Source organism: Sapajus apella, unplaced genomic scaffold (genome assembly GCF_009761245.1).
Source record: "Sapajus apella isolate SASKATOON/1434 unplaced genomic scaffold, GSC_monkey_1.0 scaffold13, whole genome shotgun sequence".
In the NCBI taxonomy this organism is placed as follows: Eukaryota; Metazoa; Chordata; class Mammalia; order Primates; family Cebidae; genus Sapajus; species Sapajus apella.
In genome coordinates, this window is record NW_022436953.1 from 26,145,475 (window position 1) to 26,169,550 (window position 24,076).

At 40.7% G+C, this 24,076-nt stretch overlaps 1 protein-coding gene and 1 pseudogene across 2 annotated transcripts in view; both read left to right on the plus strand.

Annotated features, from left to right (window-relative positions):
- The window catches only part of ACADSB (acyl-CoA dehydrogenase short/branched chain), a 51,161-nt gene that overhangs the window by 5,255 nt on the left and 21,830 nt on the right, over positions 1 to 24,076 (plus strand). The gene's annotated exons all lie outside the window — the stretch shown is intronic.
- LOC116554075 lies at positions 18,371 to 20,184 on the plus strand (annotated as a pseudogene).

Below are 24,076 nucleotides of genomic sequence, written 5' to 3' on the forward strand. Positions count from 1 at the left end.
AGTTTACTGTGGGTAACCCACAACACGGGTACCGAGGAAGGAGAGCTATGCAGACCCCAGGCACAATTAGTGCCTGAAGTATAACTTACTGCTTATTTATATCTAGCTTATATATAATCATACTTAGTTCCACATAATCTTTCTATATAATCATAAAATTACTTACTGCATACTATATCTAGCTTATATATATGATCATACTTACATATATAAGTATATTATAATCATACTTATATATAATCTTTCTATATAATCATATAATGGATGTAGTGTGAGCTGTACTGACACATTTACTGCTGATTTATATAATCCTTCTGTATAATCATATAGTAGTTTGTAGTAGGAGGAATGCCTAGAGCAGTCACAGAGCAGAAGCAAGTACATGGGAAAAAAAGCCAGACCAGGACAAGAACCAATGACCCAGGCGGTAGCGCCCCTGCCTGAAAGGACATACACTATATGGCAGGTCAGGGCCCAGACAGCAGCACTCAGCACTCGCTGCATGGCCGGCTTGAAGCAAGAGTTATTCCTCCTGGCCGGGCGCGGTGGCTCAAGCCTGTAATCCTAGCACTTTGGGAGGCCGAGGCGGGTGGATCACGAGGTCAAGAGATCGAGACCATCCTGGTCAACACGGTGAAACCCCGTCTCTACTAAAAATACAAAAAATTAGCTGGGCATGGTGGTGCGTGCCTGTAATCCCAGCTACTCAGGAGGCTGAGGCAGGAGAATTGCCTGAACCCAGGAGGCGGAGGTTGCGGTGAGCCGAGATCGCGCCATTGCACTCCAGCCTGGGTAACAAGAGTGAAACTCCGTCCCAAAAAAAAAAAAAAAAAGAGTTATTCCTCCTGAAAAGGCATTGCAGTACCTTGCATCCAGTTCTTGTAGAAAGTAGGCCTCAGGCCTTAGATCCCGCGAACAACAGAGGGAGAAGAACCCTCTGGCGTAATCGTGCCACAGCGGCTATACACGCTGTCACCTCGCTACTGTACTGGCTCAAATCATCCTCCTAAAAAATAGCTTAGAAAACAGCACACTCTGTCAGCTCCCACTGCATTGGTCTACAGCATCCTTCTAAAGGAATCCTTTGAAGTCGCCAGCCCCCAGATAAGAATTGTTGCACACGACACTTGTTACATGCACACAGCTCACCTCCTTGCCTCGGTGACCTAATGGGAGTGAACCCCTTTTTGTACATGACCCTCTACTACTGTGCACAGTACAGCCCCCTACTGTACACAGCCCACCTCTCTGCCCAGGTGACCTAATGGAGTGGTCCCCTCACTTGTTACTCATGTGATTATGTATGCCCTATTACTAAGCCTATAGGTGACCCCACTCACGACACTTCCCCCTGCCTTGTACCTAATAAATACAGATGCTTCTGGACATTCGGGGCCTCACTTGTCTCCACTCATAGGTGGCGTGGACTGCCAAGCCCAGCTGCTCTTTTCCAGTTCTTCTGTGTCTTTTCTCTTTATTTCTTGGATCCAGCGCCTCAGCACAGCAATAAGGGACACCCCACAATCCTGTGGGGCTTTGGCCCTACAGTTTACAAGATAAAATGGTCAGCCGCTCACAAAAGGGACTCATCACATGAGACTCTGAAGGCGCATCTCACTTAGACCATTACACAAGTTCACTTTTAGTGTAACAAGGCCCTCAACGAGGGTGACAGCACTGATGATCCGAAGACACATTAATAAAAGAAGACTTGAGAAGATGTGGTAATTATCTTGAAATGGAGGAATTAGATGGACTCTACATTTTCTAAATGAAATAGATTAGTGACAGGCAAAGGTTGGGACATCTGGAGGAAAAGTAATTTAGGGTGACAGAAGGAAGATAATTATTCTGTTTTAGACATGTTGTAGGTGTTAGTAAAACTTACAACTGAAAGTGTCTTGGAAGCTGGTCAGAAATGGATCTGGAAAGTGAACCAGTGCTAAAACTATGTTAAAAGGAAAAATTTGGCCAAATTAAATTTAAAGGAGTTTAATTGAGCAGCAAATTGGGCAGCCTCAGAATCACAGCAGATTTGGAGAGATCCCGGGATGCCTTTTGATCATTACAAATTTATAGACAAATGAAGGGAAGTGATATACAGAAATTGGAAGTAAGGTTCAGAATGGCTGGACTGGTTACAGGTTAGCAGTTGCCTTATTTGAACCCAGTTTCAACACTCAGCAGTGTATGAGTGGTTAAACTATGGCTGCTGGGATTGACCAAGACTCAACTATTGTTATAAACACATACTTTTAAGTTAGGTTTTCAATCTTGTCTGCCTATTAAGCTAGGTTACAGTTAGTCCATAAGGACTCAAATATAGAAGTACAGAGTCCTTCTCAGGCCATATTTAGTTTGCTTTAAGAGCTATAAATTCTAGCCCAAACCATAAGTGATGTATGGGGCATCTGAAGGGTACTGAAGAAACAGGAGTGGACAAGTCAGCCTTTGGGATACAGTTCAGGCCATCCTGGGTGAATGTTGAGAAGCAAAGAAGCAAAAGGAGAATTAGTAGGATATCAGTTAGAGGAAACCCTGCAACAATGTCCTTTATTCGGAATTGGAGCAAAGGAAGGAAAAGGATATTTAAAAGCAAACGTACAGAATTTACGTCACATAAAGAAAACAAACCTGTGAGAGCAGAAGCAGTGTGTTTTAAGAAGTGCAAGACATGGCAGGGCCAGATAATGGAGCTCGTGGAATGCATACTGTGGAGCCTGTAAACGTGGTCCATGCTCCCTTTACTCAATTTAGTAACCCCCTGTCCCCAGCCAGTGTTGAATATGCAACCCCTGGTATGGAACTCAGGTCTTTTGACTTCTATTTAAGCGTTTCTGCTTCTGCTCCACTATCTTCCCTGAAAAAGAGAGTGAGTCAAAGAAATTCTCAATGCCTGGTAAGTTGTTAGACCCAAGTAATTATGTGATTTTAAAAATTTTTAATTCCATAATAATCCTATCTTTTAAATTTTCTTTGAAAATAGAAGTGAGTGTCTGGTTTCATTTTTGTCCACTGGTAATTTGGGAAAGAGAAATTTTTGACTTGGCCAAGGTCACAATAAAGGCAAACCCATCTCCTTTACCTTTTTTTTTTTTTTGAGATGGAGTTTTGCTCTTGTTGCTCAGGCTGGAAGGCAGTGGTGTGATCTCGGCTCAATGCAACCTCCACCTTCCGGGTTCAAGTGATTATCCTGCCTTAACCTCCCCAGTAACTGGGATTACAGGCATACGCCACCATGCCCGACTGATTTTTGTATTTTTCGTAGAGACGGGGTCTCACCATGTTGGCCAGACTGATCTAGAACTCCTGACCTCATGTGATCCACCCGCCTCTGCCTCCCAGTGCTGGGATTACAGGTGTGAGCCACCTCACCTGACCAGGTGGACACAGTTTCTAGTGGCCTACATTTGCATATGTAAGCTTGCCGTCCCAGTTCCAAGAGCCAGGGCTTTCCCGCTAGACAAAAAATGTTTCTGGAGCTGCTTTAAAAGAGACAAAAACTTACCATGGACCCTTTTCCTCTCTACATGCCTAAAATAATTTCTTAATAACCCCTGTAACAAAAACTGCGGGTAGCTTCCAGGCTATAGGTAAATTTAAACGTTTTCTAGTTGACAATTGGTTGAGTTGGTCTAAAAACCTGATGAATAGAAGGAATGTCTGGGTTGTGATCAGAGGTTGTAGAGACCAAAGTTTAATCATGCAGATGAAGCCTCCAGGTACCAGACTTCAGAGAGAATGGATTGAAATGCTTTTTATTAGACTCAGGTCTGTGTTGGTGTTTAATGCTGGAGACATATAATGAGGCATGTTCGACCTCCACTTCTTATCATGGCCTGAAGCAGTCTCTCAGGTGAAATTTGAAGAGCATAATTTACTAAAAAACATGTAAGCCCTGAAGTAGAAACAGCATTAACAAAGAAGCCTTCATTATTCCTGTTCCTGTGTGTGTTCCCCTGTATGGGAAGCTGTGGCTGCCTTGGCAGGGCTCTGCCTCTGCCAATCACAGAGAACCCAAGGCTGAAGGAGAAAACGTGGCCAGCAACCAGCTGACTCCAAACAGGGCCATCTCTGTCCATTCCAAATTCTATATTAAGTACTGTCCCATAAACCTGTTAAACTATTATATATGCCATATTGATCCTTAACTCATAGCTCTGACAAAGGCCTTAGACTGGGCGGAGGGAAAAATTGTTAACATCTACACAGATACCCGGTATGCCTTTGCCACAGCTCATGTACATGGAGCCATTTATAAAGAAAGAGGACTACTTACTTCAGAGAAAAAAAAAAAAAAAACATCAAAAGTAAAGAAGAAATCCTAGCCCTACTAGAGGCTATATGGAAGCCCAAGGCAGTGGCATTAATACACTGCAAAGGACACCAGAAGGGAGATTCACCAGAGGCGAGGGGAAATAGGGCAGTTAACCTACAAGCCAGACAGGCAGCCTTGGGACCAGTAAAACCTCTGACTATTCTTATAACTCTGCCGGCCCCAACCCTGCCCCCCTACCCCTGTGCACTCACCTGATGAAGAAAACTTTGCTAAACAACAAGGGGGCACACAAGATTCCACAGGATGGTGGATTCTACAGGACACAAGGATTGTGGTTCCCAAGGCTCTAGGATAGGCCCTAGTTAAGGACACACACCAGGCCACTCACTTAGGACAGACCAAACTAACTGAGCTGCTAAAAGCCAAATACTACATTCCCCACTTACATGAACTTATCAAGGAAATCACTATTTGGTGTGATGTATGTGCCCGAGTAAATCCAGGAGGGAACAGGTCTAGCCAGGTAGGAGTAAGACTCAGAGGGACTAGCTCTGGGGAGCACTGGGAAGTAGATTTCACTGAAATAAAACCCCCAGCAAATAGATATAAATACCTCCTGGTGTTTATAGATACGTTCTCTAGATGGGTCGAAGCCTTCCCCACTACGTCCGAGACTGCTTTGGTGGTCACAGTAAAACTATTAGAGGACCTTGTTCCTCGGTTCAGCCTCCCTCTAACACCGGGGTCGGACAATGGGCCTGCCTTTACTGCACAAATTTCTCAGGGCCTAGCCAAGGCCCTGGGTGTATCCTGGAAATTACACTGTGCCTATCATCCCCAGAGTTCAAGGCAAGTCGAACAAATGAACCGGACCTTAAAAGAAACCCTGACAAAGTTTATCCTAGAGACCGGTGAAAACTGGGTCAGCCTGCTCCCTTTTGTCCTCCTCTGCGTCTGATGCACACCCTATCAAAAAGGCTTCTCCCCTTTTCAAATCATGTTCGGTAGGCCCCCTCCCTTACTCTCCAGACCCACGGATACTGTGCATGCTGAAGTCCGTAACTATACACACCTTAAGTCCTTACAGGCGCTCCAGTCTGTTCAATCCCAGATACACCAGCTCATTAAGGACACCCGTCCCACCCCATTGGACCTCGCAGACCAGCCAACACACCCCTTCCAGCCCAGAGGCTCTGTCCTTGTTAAAAGATTCGCCACCTCTGGCCTCACTCCCCATTGGAAGGGACCCTACACGGTTATCCTGACCACACCCACCCCACTCAAAGTGGATGGACTAATGGCCTGGATTCATCACACCCACGTTAAGACTGCCCCACCAGAAGGACAATGGAGCGTCAAACACTCATCCCCCGTTTCACTAAAGCTAAGACTTGTGCACTCTTTGTGGTCACCACCCTCGCCACCCTAATCCGTGCTGTAAATCCCTAGAGCAACCCCCCCAGAACCCACCTACTATCAATGGGTCCTCACCGAGGGCTCCACTGGAGGATATGTTAGTTCCTTAACCGGGAAGGGATCCACCTTAGTCAATCTAACCCTGGAGTACATTCCAGAGAGCCCCATTACCTTCTCCTTAGACCTCTGTGCCCTCCTGGACCTCAACCTAAATTTCAGAACAAGTGGAGGTGTAGCCGGGTGCAGCAGTTCATGGGGCAGAGCAACAACTATCTGTGCCCAGAATCCACACCCCCCCCCAAAAAAAAGATGGAACTGTGGAGACTTAAATGAATTATTTTGCCTCCATTGGGGTTGTGAAACTATCTCCACTATATCAGGGTACACCAAAAACATAGACTAATTATATTAAGGTCTAACCTGTTGGAGGAATCAATGATTTAATTCCTGTAAATAAAACAAGGGGGGAATGTGACATGGTAAAAGCCCATAAAACTGCGTACCTCAACCATACCTCGGCTTTCTGTTGAAACTGCTCTCTATAACCCAAATGTGAATAAGTAATTAAGGACTGTAATTTCCACCCTACCCAGACAATGTGTAAACAAATGCTGATCTTGACTTTTGTGAACCACTTAAGTAACAATCAGAATGTCAAAAGTCCATTAGCCCTCAGAAAGTCTGAAGCCCCTCACCCTTACTCCCGAGGTGGTTTTACGGGTATAAAAGGTCTTGACACCCTCCTTTCGGGGCCACGGGTTGGAGAGACGTGAGTCCTCTGTGGCCACCGTCAGTAAAGACCCTGCAATTTGCCGTACTTTTGCCTTAGTGTTGATTTTCTGTGCTCGCGCCAGTACAACAAAATAATTTGTTTAAACTTCATTTCAGATAATTGCATATTCTCATGCAGTTATAAAAAGAACTACAGAGAGATCCTTCATCTTGTTATCTGATTTGCCCCTGTGGTAACACCTTACCAAACTATAGTATAATATCACAACCAGGAAATTGACACTGATACTGTCAACCTAAATAACAGAGAGAGGCTCTCTGAAATAAAAGATGCTTTTTTGGGAATAGAGCATTGCAATGGAAATACATATGCCATAGGATTACATAATTGTATTGAAATAATTCTAGTTGGCCACAAGATCAATAACAGTCTGGGGTTGGACAGGCAGTTACTGGGGCAGATAGGCCTTGCAGAAGTATTTTTTTCTGTAACGTTGTGATGGCCTTTGCGCAATATTTTGGTGTTTGCAGTCTTTGGTAATAGTTTTTTTTATCTGGCTTACAAATATGAGAACTGTTTTCTTCATAGCCTTCTCTTGCTCTATTTGTCAAGGTTGTTGTGTGTGTGTTTTCTTTTTACATTAGTGACTCCATTTTGATTCTGACAACTTTTACAATATGATACACCAAGCTTTTCCAGACATTCTCAGTTTTACATGTATATGTGTGTGTAGGACTGTGCAGTTTTATCACATTTGTGTATCCACCACTATGGTCAAACCACAAGACAGTTCCAACAGCACAAAGATCCCTTGTGTTGTGTGTCTTCTTTCAACCACATGCGACCCCTAACCTCCTGTCTTGGTCTCTAACCCCTGGTAAACACTATTCTCTATAAATTTGTCACTTCAAGAATATTAGATAAATAGAATCATCCAGTCTTTTATTGTGGGTTTTTTTTTTTTTTTTTTTTGCTGAATAGAATTTATTGTAGGGGAAGGAAAAAAATGTTCATCCATCCTCTTAAGTTCAATGACTGGGGCTTAGAAATTAAATAACAAAAGACAGATTAACAGTAGTAAAAGATTTATTTCCTTTGCATAATAAGCAAGTATCTGGCTCATTAAATGGTTAAAGGGTTTATATACCTAACAGGTATATAAAGGATGGGGGAGAAAGGGCTTCTATGGGAAAAACAAATAGTTCTCCTTGGGAAAACCAAAAGGATTTTTAGGAAAACAGGTGGTAAGAAATTGTGTGATAATATTTGCATACCCATCTTCAGGGCCAAAAAGCTCCCCAGGAGAGGAAATTTCTGATAGCCTCATTTCCTGGAGGTTGCTGCTTTTAGTCAGTTAAGGGAAGTTCCTAGAAAGAAGGCTTTTCCTCCATTTGTTGAATCTCAGATGTCTTCAGCTTAAAAGAAGCATTATGCCAACTCTGGGATTCCAAATGGGTCCCCACACCCATTTGGATAGGGATGTACCACAGGTGTTTAGCCATTCACCCATTGAAGGACATCTGAATTGTTTCCAGTTTTTTATTATTGTGGCTAAAGCTGCTGTGGACATTTGTGTGCAGGTCTTTGAACTTCTGTTCTTACTTCTCTTGAATAAATAGAATAGAACTGCTGAGTCATATAGTAATTGCATAAGAAACAGCTAAACTTTTTATAAGAAACAGCTAAACTGTTTTCCAGAGTGACTGTACCATTTTACATTCCCAACAACAATGTATGAGAAATCCATTTTCTCATCTCCTTTGCCAGTGCAGCAAATCAAAATATTTTACCCCAAAATATACTTTGACATATTTTGAAATGGCTGCCACAGTGCCAGCAGACTGAAGTGGCCCTGCATAGCTGTCTTTTATGGAGGAAATTTGCTTCAGTAGACAAGTCTTCATCAATGCAGCCAGCCATATCTTTTCTTCCTAGGCATTTCCCAACTCTAGGAGCGATTACCTGAGAGTCTGGCACCTTTAAAAGGATGAAAGGAAACATTTACCATTTCTTCTGAGGGGTATGCTGCTTACCCAGGGTCCTCATAAACCAAACCACCTAAAATCAAATAGATCAAAGAATGAGCTAGGTAAAGAGTCTACTCACTCAGCTAAGCAATCTCTTCTTAATCTTCTACCAGTGAATCTCTATAATCTTCATTTGATGTATTTCTCCATAGGCCACAGCTGCACAGGAACTTCTAGAATTGTTCAGACAATTCTATCATAACCTTCACGAGAGAACTTAAAGTCTGTTGTGTAACTATAGCCTTCACAGTAGAGTCTGCTATAGAGCCTATCATGAGGGACACATTTCTAACCATGGCGTCTTTTACTCCAAACTCTGGAAAAAGGACTGAACAAATGATGCCCTTCTAGAATAGTAAAGGCCTCCTAGCAATGTTCTGTTTAACCCATGATGTAGGTTAAGAGGAGTGAACCAATATTCTGTGTCTGACTGATTATGAGGCATCATATGTACTGTTAAAGTTTTTCACCTACACTGGGCCTTCATCTTTTATCTATCAAAGTATATGGTTATCCATGTATAATCCTGGCTGCAAAATCCTTTGAAAATAAAATTATACCCCATAATTGTGCACAACAGACCCCTTTTCCACTTCTATGGTTCACAGAGACATAAGCAAGGGAACACCATGTCCTCACATGGTAAAAGGTAGAAGAAAAAAGAGGCAAAATCACGTCAAACTTGTACTTTTATAACGGCATTAAGCCCACTCATAAGCGTGGAACCCTCATGGCCTAATTACTTTTAAAAGATCTCACTTCTTAATACTGTTACAGTGGCAATTCGATTTCAACATGAATTTTGGAGGAGACAGACGTTAAGCTGTGTGATTTGTGACATCATACTTTGATAATCCGTTTATTTCAACTGTGCAAAACACCTCCTTTTTCCCATATCTTTAAAAACAACATTATTTGTAAGGCATCTACCCATGTGAGGCTATGCAAGCCTCATCTATTGTTTCTGACCACTGCATCCTGCTTTTTTCTATTCAAATACCACATTCTATAGGAACTCCCATATCAGAGTGATTAAGCACATAGACTCTAATGTAAGTCTGTAGGTTTAAATTGTGGGCTCTACTATTTACCAGCAAGTCATGAACACTGCAGGTCTTTCTCTCTGTCTCTCTTTGTTTCTCTTAACTTCTTTTGCTTTCTTTCTATCTCTCCCTTTCTCCTCCCTCCCTCCCTCTTTCCCTTCCTTCCTTCCTTTCTTCCCATTTCTTTTTTCTCTCCCCTCCCCTCCCCGTCCTTCTTTTCTTTCTTTCTTTTTGAATACTCTAACTCTTATTCAGAGTAGGCTCTAACATATGAACAGCAAAATCAGACATTAACAGTAGCACATCATGTTAATACCATATAAAAGTACAGATTTATCAAAGAAAATGTTTGGAAATAAATGAGGTTATTGAGTCTTCTGTCACATGCAAAGGACTCTGATTTCCTATTTGTATCCTTTAAAACCGTCACATTAAATGGAACATAAGACCTTCAACATCAGTAGTACTTTTTCCTAAATAAGGAAACAAAACAGAACCCCTTACTTTACAGACTACATAAAACCCTATGGCTACCAAGAGTTCTCTTTTACTGATGAGTGAGATTCAAGTCAAAGAAATTCAAAACTACTCAAGATTTCCAAGTGACATATTTTCTGCATAGATTTTGGATTTACACACCCTGCTTCCTGGTTATATATTTAGATATCAGAGTTCACACAGCACATTTTACCTTTACCATAATGAAAATGATGTATATAGCATGAAGAGTTTGATTCAAATAAGTCAAGAATTTTAAAGCCTTCTCTGATTAGAATCTGCCATCCTTTCAGTTGGCAGAAAATAAAAAATATGGACACAGCAGGCCACCCAATCAGAGCAGCTGACTGGAGGAGGGGAGTGGAATCTCATTAGCGTTAATGACTCGCCAAGTGTAAATGGGAAAAAGCAACAGTCACATTTCCATGTAAGGTGATTTTATGGTAAACATGAATTTGTCAGTGTCCAGTATTAATTAGAAAATATCTGTCTTCACACCAATATATATTTAATTTGGATTATTTTATCTATTCCGTGATGAGTCATGGAATGCAGAACCTTTAATAACAAAAGCTTTATGGAAGGACAAGGCGGCTGTCCTGGTTCTCCAAGAGTCCATGCTTAATATTGGACTTAAGTCCTCTTGAATACTACTTGTTTCTCCAGTTTAGGTGCATAGCACTGATAACTAATAGGTTATCATAGGTAATTTGACTGACACCATAGAGTTGATTCAAATTGTATATCTAAAATATTTTCATTATCAGCTGATTTAACATGAAAATCTAGCACAGTATTTTCTTGGTATTTTTGTTTTACTTGGGTTAGCAGTTTTATACAAGGAAATTTGGTTACTTCTGTGGTCTACAATAACTTAACATAATAACCATACTTATGATCAATAGCATATACTCAGACATTAGAATTTTAGAAATCCCATGCAATTTTTGGACATATATTAATATCATTCACTAAAATATAACCTGAAGAAGATTAAACATTATTTTTTATTTTGACAATGTTTCCCATGTAACTAAGCATATCAAATAACCCTATATATGCTCCAGGGGCCCTCTGTGGCATCCAAAAGTTAGGGGTCAGAAAAGACCATTTTTGAGGCTGAAATTTGATTTGGGGAAGGCTGTTAAATATGTTAGAGGCGTAAAACACTTGCTATTATGAAATGGAACTCCAGATGATCATAAGTCATTTATTTAGCCGATATCATGACTCAAAAAATATTTTTTTTTTGAGGCAGAGTCTCGCTCTGTCATGCAGGCTGGAGTACAATGGCACAATCTCGGCTCACAGCAATCTCCGCCTCCCAGGTTCAAGTGATTCTCCTGCCTCAGCCTCCCAAGTAGCTGAGATTACAGGCGCCTGCCACCATACCTGGCTAATTTTTGTGTTTTTAGCAGAGACAGAGTTTCACCATGTTCGAGGCTAGGCTGGCCTCGAACTCCCAACCTCAAGTTGGAGGTCTGCCCACTTCGGCCTCCCAAAGTGCCAGGATTACAGGCATGAGCCACCTTGCCCAGCCCTTCAAAATTTTTTAAAAGGCAAAAATCTTTACTTATTAAGAGGGAAGACTTAGCTTTCCAAATAATCTGTGTCCTGCCTTCTCCTTTTATTTGGTAGTTTATTTGCAAGGCAAATAAAAACTTTTCATTATCCTTTACAGTTACATGAAAATTTTGTTCAAGGGAGAGAAAGCCGAATTTCACCCCTTCATTAGTCCACCATTAATATTAACCCCAATATTTTATTTTTTTAAGTGAAACCTCATAGACAAATCCAGTCTTAATCAGTTTGACCATAAACTGGGATTCTCATAACTACTATTCTTTACATATTTTTGTTAAAGAGCAGATCAATGGCCTAAGAAAACCTTGTACATTTATTCCAATGCTCAATTTACAGAAGAATCAAATAATTCCCTTTTCAATGTAGCCAATATGTTCACACACAGAATTTCTTTTACAAGATTGTTACAAACCTTCTACAACTTGTTCAAACCTTTAGCTTTATCTTATTTAACTGAAAGCAATCCTTTAACTCTCAAAACTAGGCAAAAATTTACATTCCCATGGCTTCTTATAATCTTTTACCAAAAACACATTTTGCTTTCCTTACATGCCTTGCATGTGTTTTTTATATAAACATCATACACATAACACACGTATAACTACACAGATAGACAAAAGATCCAGTAGTTTTAATATTTTTCATTTGCCAATCTACTAATTGGATTGCTGGCCTTAGGGTGGAGCCCTTCAAGAAAAAGGACCAGGAAAATACACAGTTTCTATGGCTTAATAAGCAGGTAGAGCTGGAATACAAGAATAGATTTTGAGAGGGATCTATCCAGTTTTAATTCTTAGGGTTCTGAGGAAAACAGGTTTTTCCCCAAAAACAGGGTCCCTGGTGCCTTTTCTGTTTTTCCCAAGGGGTCCCATCCTCTCAGAAGTTATCTTAGGGTCTCATGTGTGCATTAAGAGTGGCAAGACAAAATGGAGAAAAATAATTCAGTCAACTAAGAAGAGAATAAAAAGCTTCTTTCCAACAAAACAAGATCCAAGAAGAGAAAAAAAAATACATAAAGGCCTTTTAAGTATACATATAGCCTGGATACCCACTTTTAATTAGGCTTTTAACCATAGCGCTCTTCTTTAAAAAATCATTTTAAATCTCCTATTACCCAACTCTAGCCATGCCAACTGGCCAATATTTCTGGCTTTGAACTTTACCAAAGGTAACCTTCCATGTGCTCAGATAAGAAAATTTGAGATGGTTTATGGAGAGGAAGATTATCAACAAATGGTAAAGGTCACACAGATATCAAACCAGAAAGGACTTGTTCCCCAAGCCAGGGCTGAACATGTAACACCATTGCAAAATGGTGAAGCTGCAGCTACTGAGCCACAGCTTTGGACAGGCTCCACTGCCCCTCCCAGAAGGAATCTAGATTAGTTAATTTTGAGCTTGCAAAGACTTCCAACTACTTAAGACAATTTTAGAGCTAATGATGACATGAACCCCAAAATTCCTGGTCTGGATGGCAGAGACTAAGAGAAAGTACCACCACGTGGTTATAAGGGAACCTTTTCAAATCTGTAATTTGAACCAACTTTTAGGTAACTTCTGAATTACACAAAAATATTCAGAATTATGTGTTAGCTAGAATTCTTATCCTTAGTAACCTAAGGATAACCTTAGTAACCTAAAACTTTAGTGAAACCCTAAAAAGCATGAAATCCTGAACTATCAGATAGGGGCATTTATAGATAAGGAGAATTGCACAATGTTTGAAACGTATTTCCCTATATCACAACTCTTTATTAATTGAAAATGACCCAGATAGTAAAGGAGCATCAAAATTAACTTTAAGATTTTAGTTTATACAAAAAAGTTTACCTAAAACACTTATCCCATTTACTATACTCAATTCCTTCATTTTCAACAGTTCATCTAGATTGCTTCTGTAAACTGAGACATTAGACACTATAACTGTTTTTAATAGCCAGTGAACATCCAGTGCTCACCTAAACCTAAGTAAGAGCCTCAAATACATAGATATTTTTACCGATAACTCAAAAGACTTGGCTAACCACATTAAATTACTCTCATTTATTAAAAAAAAAAAAAAAAAAAAAAAAAGGCAAGCAAACCAAGATGATTTTGTTTGGCTGAGTTTATAGTTTTATAGCCTTCCATGCCAAACCCTGACACCTCAGAATATCTAGTGAGACAAATAAAAATCCAGATAAAAGTGTGTGTTGACAATTCTGAAGGCATTTCTATTTTTATTTTGTCAATAGTTTTTAAACCAGTTGGTTAATACTTAAGTCATGTGAACTTGAAAATTGCTTACACTTATTAACTTAATTTATGAGCACTCTTTTATTTGTAAGCTAATTTGGTAGCACAACATATAGTAAGTGTACATACAGATAAACACATCTAGACATACACACACACACACACACACACACACACTTCCAGTAGCTTTTACCTTGGAACTCTAGCCATGAGCTAGCAATACAGGCTCACTGGTTTTACTTTGTATGCCCCAATAGATAATCCAATGAAGGCTGTGAACCAAAATTTTGGGTAAAGCAGTTTCCATGGCAGTTTGGTTTTTAAAGGGCAATCCTCCCCAGACTGCAAAGAACACTGGGGTCAAACAGCATCAAAGGAGAGCACCACTTGTTAACCACGCGCCCTGCTTGGAACAGCAGCACAAAAGCCTGGGTACATGCAACACCATCCCACTTTCTCATTGAACAGCAAACTCAGATTCCAAACAATATTGGGACCAAACAGTACTGCAAAAGTTTCCATTATCATCTATGAGAGAAAATTCTAAGGAGGGCTTATACTGGACCTTAGAATCTCTGCCTAGGTGTCTCCTTTGAGAGGTGGAAGTCTGGAGTTTGATCCCCTGGGGCATCCCCCTTTAGGGTCCAGTCTTAGACGGTCAGATGTCTCTGACCTCAGGTGGGCACAAATCTCACTTTTCATGTTTTCTCTCCAGAGCCAATGGCCTACTATGAGCTTTCCTTTGGTTCCTGGGTGTAATCCCCAACTTTTAGCATTCTCATACTTTGTTAAGGCCGCACTTTCCCATGCTTCCCATTCCACTAGAGTGATAGCCATGAACTCTAATGATAGAAACTGGAGGCTGGGTGGGTTTCTTTTGTCCTTAGCCAGTCAAATAGGAGAAGGGAAGAATTTAGCATAAGAAAAGAAGGTTTAATCAGGGACCACAACTGGAAATGATAGAAAAGATTCCTTACCTCTTCCAGGCAGGGCAACTATCCCCATTCACTCCTTGGCCTTCAGGCAACACCAGAGAGTAGTCCTGGCCAGAAACCTGCAGTTGCCTCCGTGTTTAGATGCTGCCCCTCAAGGGTCCTGAGTTGGAAAGGAAAACAGAGAGATAGATTCCCCTGGATAGAGCCGAAAGGAAAAGGTGAAAAATCATCCCCAAACTTTGGGCTTACCTCCTGGCTGACTAAACAAAATATGTTACCTGTGTTAGGTGTCCAGCTTCTTGTGGCATTTTGAACAAAGAGTTGGACAAAATGCACAAGCAAAGCAGGAAAAGAATGAAGCGACAAAAGCAGAGATGTGTTGGAAATGAAAGCACACTCAACAGGGTGCGAGCCAGCCCAAGCAAGCAGCTCGAGGGCCAGTTACAGAATTTTCTGGGGTTCAAAATACATTCCAGAGGTTTCCCATTGGTTACTTGGTGTATGATGTTTCCTGCCATAGCTGAAGTAGAGTTACAAACTTATTTACTTGGCTTTAAAATGTTGGGGGTTTTCCATTTAATTTAGTTCTAGGAAGTCCTTAGGTTCCCTGCCTCCAGACCCTATTTCCTGCCTCAGTCCCAGCTACCTGGAAGGCTGATGTGGGAGGATTACCTGACCCTGGGAAGCTGAGGTTGCAGTGAGCAGAGACTGTGCCACTGCCTTCATGCGTGGGCGACAGAGTAAGACCCTGTCTCAAAAAAAAATAAAAATAAAAAAAAAGTGAACCAGATCATCCTGAAGAAAAATTAATAATTAATAAAAATAAAAGGCTTTTAGGCCAGGCACAGTGGCTCGTGCCTACACTTCCTGCACTTTGTGGGGCCAAGACACGAGGATTGCCTGAATCTAGGAGTTTCAGACTAGCCTGGGCAACATAGTGAGACCGTGTCTCTGCAACAACAGCAACAAAAATTAGCTGGGAATGGTGTATGCCAATAGTCCCAGCTACTTGGAAGGCTGAGGTTGGAGGATCACCTGAGTCCAGGAGGTCAAGCCTGCAGTCAGCTGCACTCCAGCATGGGTGACAAAGTGAGGCCTGCCACAAAACTGAATTAATTACTTTATTAAATAATGTATTTGCATGGCAAAACACCCAAACTATAAGCCAAGTCAAAAGACAAATCACAAACAGGCTTTTTTTAAAGTTGCGATTCCTGTCATCAAAGACCTAATTTCCTAATTTGTATAAAGCTCCTGGAAATCAATGGAACAGAAAAAGAAATTGAGTAGAAAAATGGGCAAAGAACACGAATAAACAGTATGCAGAAAAAGAAATACAAATGGTTGATAGACATATGAAAACATGCTCAAATGCATAGGAAAAGAACCACAAATATAAGAATGCCTGGCCCAGCATGGTGGTGGCTCACACCTGTAATCCCAGCACTTTGGGAGGCGGGCAAATCACCTAAGGTTAGGAGTTGGAGACCAGCCTAGCCAGCATGGTGAAACCCTGTCTCTACTAAAAATACAAAAAAGCCAGGCTTGGCGGCGTGCGCCTGTAATCCCAGCTACTCAGGAGGCTGAATCAGGAGAATTGCTTGAATCCAAGCAATTCTTGGGCGGAGGTTGCAGTGAGCCAACATGGTGCCACTGCACTCCAGACTGGGCGACAGAATGAAACAATAAAAAAAGAATGCCTTGTGATACAATTTTTCACCTATCAGATTGGCACAAAAATTTAAATATCGATGAGCATACTGTTTATGCCAAGGCTCTGAGAAAGCAGAATGAATACTAGCCCAACAAAGTATTATGAAAATCTTAAACTGAAAACATCCAATCAGAGGCCACAGAGAAAAAACATTATATAAACTTAAACTGAGCATTCTGAAAATACAACTGCCTGTGTAAATAAACCTTGTGTCTACTCTTGTTAAACTGTCTATAGTCCGTTAATTCAAAGCCCCTCTGTCATCACCATTTAACCTGGTTGGCTAGAGAAATCCGTATTAATCTATGGTATTTTTCACATGTAGATTTGTATAATCACCACTACCATCTAGATGCTCACAAAGATCTCCCTCATTTCAGTTTACTTACAATAAAAGGAGTTCTGTTGTACCTTCTCCGTCTAATCATCCCCAGCCTACCCTACCCTCAGAGTTAATGACTTTTATTAGCTTTCTATGCAACCTAAAATGGAGCATAGTTCTAAAAACAAAAAGCTTGGTTTTTGTACACAGTGGACTATTTTGCAACTATTTAAATTTTATTTCTTTATTTATATTTTAGAGACGGAGTCTCGCTCTGTCTCCCAGGCTGGAGTGCATCACTGCAACCTCCGCCTCCTGGGTTCAAGCAATTCTCCTGGCTCAGCCTCCTGAGTAGCTGGGACTACAGGCGCGTACCGCTACTCCCTGCTAAATTTTTGTATTTTTAGCAGAGACGAAGTTTCACCATGTTGGTCAGCCTGGTCTCAAACTTCTGACCTTGTCATACGCCTGCCTTGGCCTCCCAAAGTGCTGGGATTACAGGTGTGAGCCACTGTGCCCAGCCCTATTTAAATGTTAAAAAGAAGTGAAAAGGCTCTCTATGTCCTAATAGGCAAAGATCTCGTGAATATATTGCTAAATGAGAAAAAAAAAAAAAAGGAAGGCATAGAATAGGATACGTAGTATGCTACATTTTTTAAAGGACAGGGAGAAAAATAAGAATGTGTATTCCTATTTGCTGATATTTAAGAGAACACCAGAAGGATACATAAGAAACTAATTTAAAAAGGCTGCCTATGGGGCTGGATGAGGTTGTATAACAGAGCTTTTTTGAGCCTTGTTTGTATGTTACCTATTAAAACTAGAAGAAAAATGTTAAAGCCTACTGGAGATGGGGTGTCCTGGGGGAGGCACGTTCATAGATCATTACTTGAACTCTAAGCCATAAGTGAGTGGTTTGCTTTTTGAAAGTTTTAAGATGGGTTGAGTTTTCAGTCTCCAAAGTCATGCATATAAACCAGAAATTCCAGCCCAAGCTGCACATTAGAATGACCTGAGGAGCTTTTTAGCAATAAGGATGCCCAGGGCAGAGTCTACTGAATCACAATCTTAAATGTTGTGGCTATGATAGCTGTTTTTTAAGTTTGCCAAGTGATACAGCTATGCAGCTGATGTGATTTGGCTCTGTCTACACCCAAATCTCAACTTGAATTGTGTCTCCTAGAATTCCCACATGTTGTGGGAGGGACCCAGGGGAAAGTAATTGAATGAATCGTGAGGGCCAGTCTCTCTCATGCCGTTCTCCTGATGATGAATAAGTCCCACGAGATCTAATGGGTTTATCAGTGGTTTCCACTTTTGCTTCTTCCTCATTTTCTCCTGCTGCCGCCATGATGCAGAGGCCTCCCCAGCCATGTGGAACTGTAAGTCCAATTAAATCTCTTTTTCTTCCCAGTCCCAGCTATGTCTTTATCAGCAGTGTGAAGGCAGACTAATCCAGCAGCCAAAATGGTAACCCCTTGTTCCCACACAACGGTTGTGTATGGTTCCTTGGCAAATATCAATCCAATGTCCACAACCAAGGAGGATTTTGCAAGGGGATTTTATTACTTGTAACAAGTAAGGAGAACACCAGGATAATTCCCACAACGGTGTCTCCTTGAGCTGGAGGCTGGGTCCGGTTTTATAGGCATGGGTAATGGGGTGTGATCTGACTGGATTATGCAGTGAAGTGATTCCAGGAGGCATGGTCTGACCAGATCCTGACAGGGTATGACCCTAGAGCTCATCTGATTAGATCCTTGATCCTGTCCACTTCTTATGATAATTAAGTCCTCATTCCTCAGTTCAAGCACTTAGGTTCCTTCTGTGGCTGCATGCTTGATTCACGTGGGTATGCCCAGTTTTATGTGACCTGAGGTCCATGGCAACTGAAAAACAACTCACCACTTCGTTACATGAAAAAATTGAATCAGATTGGTCTGGTGAGGCTACACACTGATTTAAATCTCAGGGACATTCTTTCTCAGACACTAATAGATTAGTTGGTAACCCTTAGGTCCTGGATCTCCCACAGCTAACATGGCGGCCCCCTGTATGTCCTCCCTCGGAGCAGTTTCCTACCGGCTGCTTCTCTGGGGTAGGGTAGCCTCCTCCAGAAGCAAGTCCTCTGGAAGACCGCGGCAGCTGAGTTGCAAACAAATGTCAGATCCCAGATATTAGGGCTAAGTCATACTGCAGTTGTAACAAGAAAGAAAAATGTTGCCGCCTTAAAACGTGAAACTTACACAGTGGATTTTACTAAAAAGCAGATTGAAGAGTTCAACATAGGAAAGAGACATTTAGCCAACATGATGGGAGAAGATCCAGAAACCTTCACTCAAGAGGATATTGATAAAGCTATTGCTTACCTTTTCCCAAGTGGTTTGTTTGAGAAAGAAGCCAGGCCAATAATGAAGCATCCTGAACTGATTTTTCCAAAACAAGGAGCAATCCAGTGGGGAGAAGATGGCTGTCCATTTCACTATCTCTTCTACACTGGCAAACAGTTATACTATTCATTAATGCATGACATTTATGGAATGTTACTCAATTTAGAAAAACGTCAAAGCCAGTTGCAAGCCAAAGGTCTGCTTCCAGAAGAAACTAAAACCAGAGACCTGATTGGCAGCAGATGGCTGATTAAGGAGGAACTGGAAGAAATGTTAGTGGAAACACTGTCAGATCAAGATTATATGCAGTTCATTCACCTGCTAGAAAAGTTATTGACATTGCAGTACGGTGCTGCTGAGGAAGAATTTGTGCAGAGGTTTCGAAGAAGTGTAGTCATTCAATCAAAAAAACAGCTGATTGAACCTGCGCAGTATGAGGAGCAAGGAATGGCCTTTAGCAAAAGCGAAGGTAAAACAAAGACTGCAAAAGCAGAAGCAATTGTTTATGAACATGGGAGTGGAAGAATAAAAGTAAATGGAATTGATTACCTGCATTACCTCCCAATCATGCAGGACAGAGAACAGCTGATGTTCCCTTTCCACTTTGTTGACCGGCTTGGGAAACACGATGTGACCTGCACAGTCTCAGGGGCGGGAGGTCGGCGCAGGCTGGAGCAGTACGATTGGCAATGGCAAAAGCTTTGTGCAGCTTTCTCACTGAGGACGAGGTCGAGTGGATGAGACAAGCTGGACTGCTTACTACTGATCCATGTGTGAGAGAACGGAAGAAGCCAGGCCAACAGGGAGCTTGCAGAAAGTTTACCTGGAAGAAGCGCTAAGGGTTTGTTCCCAGGAAAGAAGAGCCCTATATACGTGCCGACACGTAGCAGACACGCAGTGAATAATGGCTGACCAGCACCAGGGCAGTACTGTCAGAAATGTCTTTGAGTTGTGAGATGGATTTATTTTTAAATGCTACTTTGTAAAGGTAACCTTTACAAAATAAAAGGAAAAAAAAAAGATTAGTTGGTAAATGTTACTGTAATAAACTAGTTTAATTATTGTAACAACATTCAGCAGTTAGGATCTTATCCTCAAAATTTTTCTGTGTCATACTGAGCACATTATCTAAAACCTACTTCTAGCTTTTAAAAGCAAACCTACTTTGAATCCCTTTGAAAACAGGCTGGGTATGGTACCTCAGGCCTATAATCCCAGCACTTTGGGAGGCCAAGGCAGAAGGATCACTTGAAGCCAGGAGTTTGAAACTAGCCTGGATAACATAGCAAGATGCTGTCTCTACAAAAAGTTAATAAATTAGCTGGGCATGGTGGCACACACCTGAAGTCATAGCTAGTAAGAAGGCTAAAGTGGGAGGATCACTTGAGTCCAGGGGGTAGAGGCCTCAGTGAGCCGTGGTGATGCTACTGCACTCCATCCTGGGTGACAGAGCAAGACCCTATCTCAAAAAAAATAAATAAAAATGAAATTCCAAAGCATACATGGTTCAGGCAATTGTACATACTTTTAAGTCTTAAAATTTTTGCTGGGCATAATGGCTCACATCTGTAATATCAGCACTTTGGAAGACTGAGCCGGGAGGATCACTTGAGGCCAGGCGTTCAAGGCCAGCCTGGGCAATATAGCAAGACCCCATCTCTCTTTCTAAAAGAGAAAGAAAAAGCTATGTAAAATTTCTTAAAGTTTTTTCTTGTTAAATATTTCTAATTTACAGAAAAGTGCAAAAACTAATATAACTGGTACTCATATATACACAATCCACCTTTGCTACATATTTGTTTTAAAGGTTAGTCAAGTGAAGCAATACTACAGATTTTTTTAAAGAAATAAAACATCCCAGGCATGATCGTTCATGCCTGTAATCCCATCACTTTGGGAAACCAAGGTGAGTGGACTCCTTGAGCCCAGGGGTTTGAAACCAGCCTGGCTAACATGACAAAACCCCATTTCTACTAAAAATACAAAAATCAGCCAGACATGGAGGCACATGCCTGTAGTCACAGCTACTTGGAGGCCGAGGCACAAGAATCACTTAAACCCAGGAGGCGGAGTTTGCAGTGAGCTGAAACCACACCACTGCACTACAGCCTGGGTGATACAGCAAGATTCTGTCTCAAAAAAAAGAGAGAGGAGAAAAAAAGAAATAAAACAATGCCAACACAAAACCCACACTTCCACCCTCTCCTCAGATGTAACCACCATCTGTATGCTTCCTGTTTGTGTTTTTAAACTTTTACTATATCTTTGCATACTCATAAGAATATATACTATCATTTGGTGTTTTCACGTACACATAAATGCTGTCATCCTGAACAAATCCTCCCACAAATTGCATCTTTATACTATATTTTCAAGATTTGTCCATGTTGAGCCACGTAGCTCCCTAGTTCCTTTTAACTGCTATAAGACATTCTGTTGTGTAAATATACTACAATTTATGCATTGCTTTGTTGACAGATAATTGGATATTTAGTTTTTTGCCTTTATAGAAATCACTGCATCTTTTGCACATGTCTATTTGTGTATGTGAACTGAAGTAAAATTTCTGGGCCTTAGTGTAAATATGTTGTTTTAGTTCACTTTGTGCTGCTGTAACAGAATACCATAGATTAGGTACTTATGAAGAAAAGAAATTTATTTCTCAAAGTTCTGGAGGATGGGAACTCCAAGATGCAGACACAGGCAGGTTCGGTTGTCTGGGGAAGGCTTTCTTCATATATCCTCCTTGGCAGAATGGAAGGGCCTGGTCCAGTGCTGTGTGAAGCCTCTTTTATAAGGGCCTTAGTCTTATTCCCAAGGAGGAGCTCTTATAACCTAATCACCTCTTAAAGGCCCCACTTCTCAATACTAGGACATTAAATTTCAACATTTGAATTTTAAAGGGGGCACGTGCAAACCATAGCATCTGTCCTTATGTTTACTATCACTTAATTGTCCAAAGTGATTGCAACAGTGATTTATATACTCAACCCACAGAGCATAAGAATTTCTCTTTTCTAGCTGGGTGCGGTGGCTCATGCCAGTAATCCTAGAACTTTGGGAGGCTGAGGTGGGCAGATCACTGAGGTCAGAAGTTCAAGACCACCCTGGCCAACACAATGAAACCCCATCTCTACTAAAAATAGAAAAAAATAGCTGAATGTGGTGGTGCACACCTGTAATCCTAGCTACTTAGGAGGCTGAGGCATGAGAATCACTTGAACCTGGAAGGCCAAGGTTGCAGTGAGCCAAGATCGTACCATTGCATTCCAGCTTGGGTGACAGAGCAAGACTCTGTCTCAAAAAAAAAAAAAAAAGAAAAAAAGATTTCTTCTTTCTCCCCACAACCTTTCCTAACTCTTAAGGGTCAAGTAGTCAGGGAGAAGCTTCCGTAGGAGACAGCACAACATCTCTGATACGTCTTCCTTTGCCTTTCATATGTTGTGAAAGCTAGGTTTGAAGCACTTTAAGAATGTTCAGAACAATGCTTCATTATGCTGGAGCATAATGGAGGAAGGGAACTAACTCAGTTCTTTTGCTAACCGAGTTTAGCAAAAGAGTCTTTACCAGAACATTCCACAGTCAGGAGTTCTTAACCTTCTTTGTGTCTTGGATAAGAGTAAACAACAATGTAGTCAAGTTTGTAGACCTTTTCTCAATGATTCAAAATGCATACACTATATAGGGTTGCAAAGGAAATCAATTATAATAAAGCAGTTATAAAAATATTTTTATTTTTTTCCCCAAAGATGCTAGATATAAAAATACTTTTAAATTGTGATATAGTAATGTATATTTGTTAATGAAATAAGATCTGGCAGTAGTTTTGATAACTGCTTTGAATTTGAAGTAGTGAAGAGCACAAATAATATTTCAAGATACTTGCACCAAATCAATGTGATATAAAAGTATCTGTAATTTCTTTTGATGCCAGAGTCACAAGACTATTGTAACTAAGACTATTGTAACTTGTTGCCTACATTAATAATAGAAGGAAATGCTGTATTTTTAGTTGGAGGTTAATGAAATAAGGATGTAATTTTACCCCCATCCAAGTTCATGGACTTTATTGTTCTGTCCACAGAGGCCCAGAGGCCCAGGTTTGATCATCAACGCTTCTAAGTGCAACAGAACTCTGGTCAGTTGAGTAAGAAAACAGATCAGACTCAAGCTCTGGAAAGTATTTGGCAAGGCATAAATAACCATTATTCCATTCAAGTAGCAATTGCTGTTCTGTACAAAAAAATGTGATGATGTGGTGCAATGGGTTATAACTGTGGAAAATCATTTTGATGGAGTGGACACCAAAGCTGCAAAGGCTGAGGTCAACACTGAGGGGCAGGGGACATTAGAAAATCAACATCAAAACATCAGGCTGTGCAGTCAAAGGCAAGGAAAAGTTTCCTTTATTAAAGGCTGTCACAGTATTAATAAATGGAATTTTTTTTTCTGCCAAAAACCGATAGGTAATCTCTCTCAATGCTTTGGTTAAAAATGGATTCCATTCACTTAACATATAGTCACTGTATATTATGAAGAGCATCTTCAATAATCTTGCCCTGTGATCATATACCATTTCTTACCTTTAAAAGGTACTTTAAAATTGTACTTTAAAAGTACAATTGTCTCTGTTATCGTGTCTAAGAATATAAAATCACTGCTATGTTTTGAATGGTCCTATACTTTGTCAGTGGCAATATTGAAACCAAGGGGCTCATAATTGTGTCAGTGGGAAAAATAGGTATTAATTTAAAATAGAATAGAATAGAATTTTTAATAGAATAGAATAATAATTTTTAATAGAAATTTAAAAACCAGATCTACTGGCTTTTAAATTTCTCAGTAGTGAGCTTTCTTTTATAGATAAACTTAGGTACAAAGGTGATATATTAACTAACAG